Source organism: Chrysochloris asiatica, unplaced genomic scaffold (assembly GCF_000296735.1).
Source record: "Chrysochloris asiatica unplaced genomic scaffold, ChrAsi1.0 scaffold00152, whole genome shotgun sequence".
Taxonomy (NCBI): Eukaryota; Metazoa; Chordata; class Mammalia; order Afrosoricida; family Chrysochloridae; genus Chrysochloris; species Chrysochloris asiatica.
The window spans coordinates 619900-625617 of record NW_006408670.1 but is presented as its reverse complement, the minus strand read 5'-3'; the positions used below and the strand labels follow the sequence as shown (position 1 = coordinate 625617).

At 40.5% G+C, this 5718-nt stretch overlaps 2 pseudogenes; both read right to left on the bottom strand.

The window, feature by feature from the left end:
• Positions 1-2854: 2854 nt before the first annotated feature.
• On the bottom strand, positions 2855-4073 carry LOC102839013 (annotated as a pseudogene).
• Positions 4074-4784: 711 nt separating this feature from the next.
• LOC102813481 lies at positions 4785-5368 on the bottom strand (annotated as a pseudogene).
• Between the last annotated feature and the right edge of the window lie 350 nt (positions 5369-5718).

Genomic DNA, 5718 nt, shown 5'->3' with positions numbered 1-5718 from the left:
TGGGGAATGAAGGGAGGAGACTGCATCTACTCTGGGCAGTATGACACAGGCATATTGTAAAGATGATTAAGAGACAACTGGAGTGCTCGCTTTGGCAGCACATATACTAAAATTGGAATGATACAGAGAAGATTAACATGGCCCCTGTGCAAGGATGACACGCAAATTCGTGAAGAGTTCCATATTTTTTAGAATAGATGAAATGGAAGGCAGAACCAAGCTGGAAGACAATTGTCTCAATACCACTAACATAGAAGAACAAACACAAAAAAGGATAAAGAATTCTGAGGAAGGCCTAAGATTCATGTTATACAACACGGAGAGGAATAACTTAAGAATTATCAGCATTCCAGAACAAGAAGAATCACACAAGTCCACAGAGGAAATAGTCAAAGAGACAACTGAAAAATCAAGGCACAGAAGACTAGATCTAGAGTAATAGGTGACAAAAGAAGGAGGCTTCACTACAAAGGAATCATGGTATTGTAGTGTATTATGAGTTGGACTGCTAACCACAAGGTCAGAAGTTTGAACCTACCATGTGGGAGAAAGATGAGAATTTCTGACCCCATAAAGATTTACGGCCTCAGAAACCCTATATGGGATCACTATGAGTCAGAATCATCTCAGTGGCACACAACAACCACCATCAACAGAGATCACCAAGAGAGATCTGTGGCAAATGTAAGCACTCGCCAGTAAGTCTAAGAAAAAGGTAAGAACATCATAGAATGGCTAACCATTTGACATCCAAAGGAAAGCATCTACCTAAGGACAAAATTCAGAAGGTTTGGTAAGGACAGAAAAATGGAAAACAAATATAGGGAGAAAGTGAGATAAGTTGATGTTACATGAGAATTACAAGTGAAGTTAAATGCAGTGTTATAACTGAGTGCAAGAGTTAAAGTGAATAGAGATAAGTACTGTTAACTAATTGTACATGGAGGGAATTTCAATCTCTTTAATGAAACCAAGAATGTGATTTTTTTAACATAAAATTGATTATCTGAACTGTAAACCTTCACTGCATACACAATAAAAAGATTTTTAAAAATAAGAATAGAAAGTTAAGGAGAAGAGTCAGTAATCTTAAAGACTGTCTTGTAACTCCAAAGTTTCTTACCATCCTGACAAATAAAGTCCTTCCATGAATTGAAACCAGAGCAGTTCTTGGCTAGAGCGTAGAGTTAGCTTCTTTTTGAGGGAAGGTTCTGGTGTTATCAGTCTTCTTCATCATTGCTGCTAGTTTCCCCCCTATGAAGCTGAGAGGAGTTAGAACAGCAAATTACCCGCAGACCATAGTGAAGGACCAGGGCCTTTGCTCAGTTTCCCATTACTGAGTTGTTTTCCTCATAATTTTTGTTTCTTTCTTCCTTTAAAATGTATTTGTTTACCCATTTGCTCTGTGATGAATATAAATGGGTAGCTATCTAAAAGTCACTAGGATAGAACCATTTGGCCAGTGGCCAGTGAGTCAACCTTGCCAGGGGCACTCTGTTATATCTTACCTTGATGTTGCTGTTGTTAGGTGTCATCGAATTGGTACCTTAAGCACAGCATATGCATAGTGGCCTTATGCACAACAGAATGAAACATTGCCCGATCCTGGGCCAACCTCACTACTATTGTCACGTTTGAGTCTATCGATGCTGCCACTGGCCAATCCATTTCATTGGGGGTCTTCCTCTTTTTCTCTGACCCTCCATCTTACCAAACATGATATCCTTTTCCAGTGACTGGTTCTTCCTGACAATATGTCCAAAGTATGAGTGACGAAGTTTGGCCATCTTGGCCTCCAAGGAGCACTCTGTCTGTACTTCTTCCAAAACGGATCTATTGGTTCTTATCTTACCTTAGCATTGTCAAAAACAATCAGTTTAAGCCCATTTAACGTCTCTTTTCTTCCCTTTCTTTTTCTTTCTTGTTCTAACTCCCACTCTGCATTCAGAAACTCTGATTACAGTGGTGTCACTAGAGTTGGTATCGTCCAGGGTGGTAATTTATGTGTGCCAATCCTTCCTACCCCTGCACATGGCCTATCATGGTCAATGTGGCCTCATCCTGTGCATCCCTAGAAGTTTATCCCCTCTCTTATTTACCAAGGTGGAAACTTCCCTCTCCATCCAATGGTGGGTGTTGTAGTCTGCCAATTAGGGTTGGTGGGGACCAGTTACTTTATTAAGTCAGAGGGTTGGTGACAAATAACCACACTGAGCGACCAATCCTAATGATATCATTACTGTGGCAGCCCTTCCCCCTGTGGTGATGGCCTGCCTTCCACCACCAAGGATTCTACAGTCATTTTAATATCACCCCCTCTGACTGTGTCAGGATGTGTAGTTCATACCTTAGCACTCTCATAGTGATGTCATTCTCTGATGATCTCTTTCTGTTGTTGATTTATTTTGTTTTTCTCTCTCTCTTTCCCCTTCTTTCTTTCTCTCTCCCTCTCTTTTTTGACAATGGTATTGTTTATTTAATAGATCATCAACTTTGTCCCTATACCTGCTTAAAACTGGAATTTCATATTTCCATTCCAGTAATAACACAATGACAATGCTAATCAGAGTAAGCTACTTAAAGAGAACTAAGCTAACACAGCTCGCTTTCTTTTAACATGAAAAAAAAAAAAGTACATTCTAGAAAGCACTAATTAACCACTAGAAATTTAAATGGATCTTAAAAAATGTAGAAGAATCCAGAGTGCCATAATGAGCTGAGATGCTGTGAATATGTTTTAAGGGTTCCTGGTGCTTCATCTCTTGCCAGTAGCAGAATCTTGACAAGTTAATGCCAAAGGGAAAACATTCAGTTGTCTTAGAATTGTGTACAGGAACCAAATGGCAGGAAATCACTAGACATTGCTGGAAGCATCCACCCCAGGAAGAACTTTACTTTCTAGGAGCTCCAGACTTGCACCCCCCAGTGATCACATGGCTGACTTTATCCTCGGTGTTCCATTTGGCCAGCAAGTGGTGATGCAGCCCCTGGAAGTGGCTTTTACTAACTCATCCATGAGGTCTTTGGTTCCCTGGGCAAAATATTCCCATTCAAATACCTCCACAGGTACATTCCACACAATCTGCTTAGCCTGAATGACAGCCTTTGCTTACTTCTTGCTGCTCTCAGGATCACAGTCCAAGCCCATTCAATTAACAGGTATGCCAGAGGCCAAAGTGGCTTGACCAGTTTTGGCATTCTCATCAAACTTGTCAGCAATGACAAAGTCAATAGGCAAGACAATCTTCACACCATTATTCTCAACTTTGGACATTAGGTCTTTGATAATCTTGGCTCCATCTTCATCAAATAGCGAAATACCAATTTCCATGTTATTGAGCACTTTAAGGAAGGTAAAATCCATTCCACTACCTATAATCATCTCATTGACTTTTTCCAGCATATTATTGATCAGTTGGATCTTGTCTAGCTCCAACCAGGATTCCAGGAAGGATCGTTCTGAACTCTCCAAGGCTTTGACAAAGTAATTCATCTCTTTCTACATCAAGAAACCACCAGCCTTCTGTGAAAGATTCACTCTCACCATGGAACTGTGTGCTCAGTGAGCAGTGCCAAAAGCATAATTGATATAGACATCCCCTAGCTTGGAAAGTGAAGCCTAGAAAGCTTATATTTCACTGGGCTTGACTTTAACCTTATTCCCAGAAGCTCATACCTAAGGCCTTTCCTTCTTCTACATGACAGCGAAGGTTCTCCAGAAGAATGACAGAAACAGCAACTGGATCAGCACAGGCTTTCTCTAATTCTGGACCCACACAGTCCTTCAAGAAAAGAACATCCTTGCCCAGCAAAGATTTGAGTTCAACAACAACTGGCTCTAAGAAGTATTTGTCAGCCATGGGGACACCATCAGACTGGCCAAGGTGGAGCATATTAACAACTGACTTGGCTCCATTGTCCAAGTAGAATTTGATGCTTGGGATGGAAGCCTTTATCTGCTCGTTGTTTGTTATTTTGTTGTTCTTCATAGGAACATCAAAGTCCACTCTCTTGACCATTCACTTTCCTTTCACATATAGCTTGTCGTGAGTAAGATTGTTGGAAGGAGACATCTTGGCAATACAGCAAAGGTGAGTGGCTCAAGGAGCAGAAAGTGGTAGCCAGCCACAACAGCATAAGAGCGCTGGAGAAACGTGCCCCCCCCTTGCTCTTCTCTACTTGTTTCTCTTTCCTAAACTTGACCTCTCTGCTTCACCTGACCTAGGAAAACTCTCCTTAGACAGTGGGACAATTTTGAGCCTGGATTTCTAGGAAGGTGGCAAGTAAGAAAGAGAACAAATTTTTGTTTCCATGTTCAAGTTGGAACTTGAATTAGGTTATTGGTGAGGTCTTAAAGTTAACTGAGGCAAGAGCTAGTGAGAAAAAGTGGGGAAATGCATTGCAAAGGGACTCTTGCATGTGAAAGAGCTGGGGACACATGAAGGCTGCCAAATAGGCAAGTTGTATTTCTTACAGTCCAAGGAGATTTAACTCAAAAGTCTTAGAGACTTCAGCATAGGCTACTTGACATGATATAGAATACTCAACTCTCCTGATCCTCCCACCTTCCATCCTTTTTCTCCTTTTTTCCATTATCCAACCCCTATTGCCATAACCTCCACTTCAATCCATGGCTGCTTTCTTCTTTCCCCCACCACACTTTCCTGGCAAGCCTCTTGCAGAATCTTTCCCATTCATTTTGGGCCCCGCTTTGCATTCATTCTTGGTACCCAAGCACATTACTATTCTTCTTTGGGGAATTAATGAAGTGGCATGAAAATAAACTAAATTAAAACATATAGGCCCATTTCTGAGATTCCTGAACCAGGCAAGCTTTTGCTGCCCAGCTGTTCCCATGACCATTGAAGCTCATACCTAAGGCCAAAAGGCAAATTCAGAGTCTCCTTCTCTCATAGAAAATGGAAAACAGACGAGAAGTCCTTCTCTGAGTAGCTCTTTGCATACATCATCTTCTAGATCTGATGAGCCAAACTACCCAGAAGGATAGGGCTCTTTTTATTGGTAGACGAGTCTTATGGTAACTCTAAATCCTTAGCCATGAGTATTGTTCCAAATTGATGCTAATAGTTATTAGCTGAGGGAAAACAATCAATCACTCTAGATACAGGAGTATGTCACTTGACCAACATGATCCTGAGCTCATGTTTAGGATTTTAGACAATAGTTTTGGGTCAAAACCTGATTCCAAGATTCATGGGTTCATCTGTTTCATCCATACTAATAGCAGCATACTATTGCAGATATTTGCAACCTATCCAGTCCCAATAGCTCCACAATACAACACATCAGAGCCCATGAACCCCAGCAACTCTTTGGCAGCAGCAAATTCCTCTTCAATTCCTCCCATAAATATGCGACAACTCAAGAAAAAGGGGCATCCACGAAAACTGCTGCTTTTTTTCTCAACATCTTTAGCCAATTCATTTGTAAATTGAGCAATCAATCATTCTAGAATCTATTAATAACAAAACTCTCTTATTTTCTTTAGACTTCCATTTGTTCCAGAATAAATACCTATTGTATTCATATTGGTGGGAAGTATTATAATGATTCTGTCAGCTTTTTCAGCTATAACTGCTGAGTAAGATACAACCTATTCACATTTTTTGTATGCCACAGGAACACATCACAAATGATAAATGGATAGCAATATTTCATTATATATATATATATATTGCCATTGGTATTCCCCGTGTT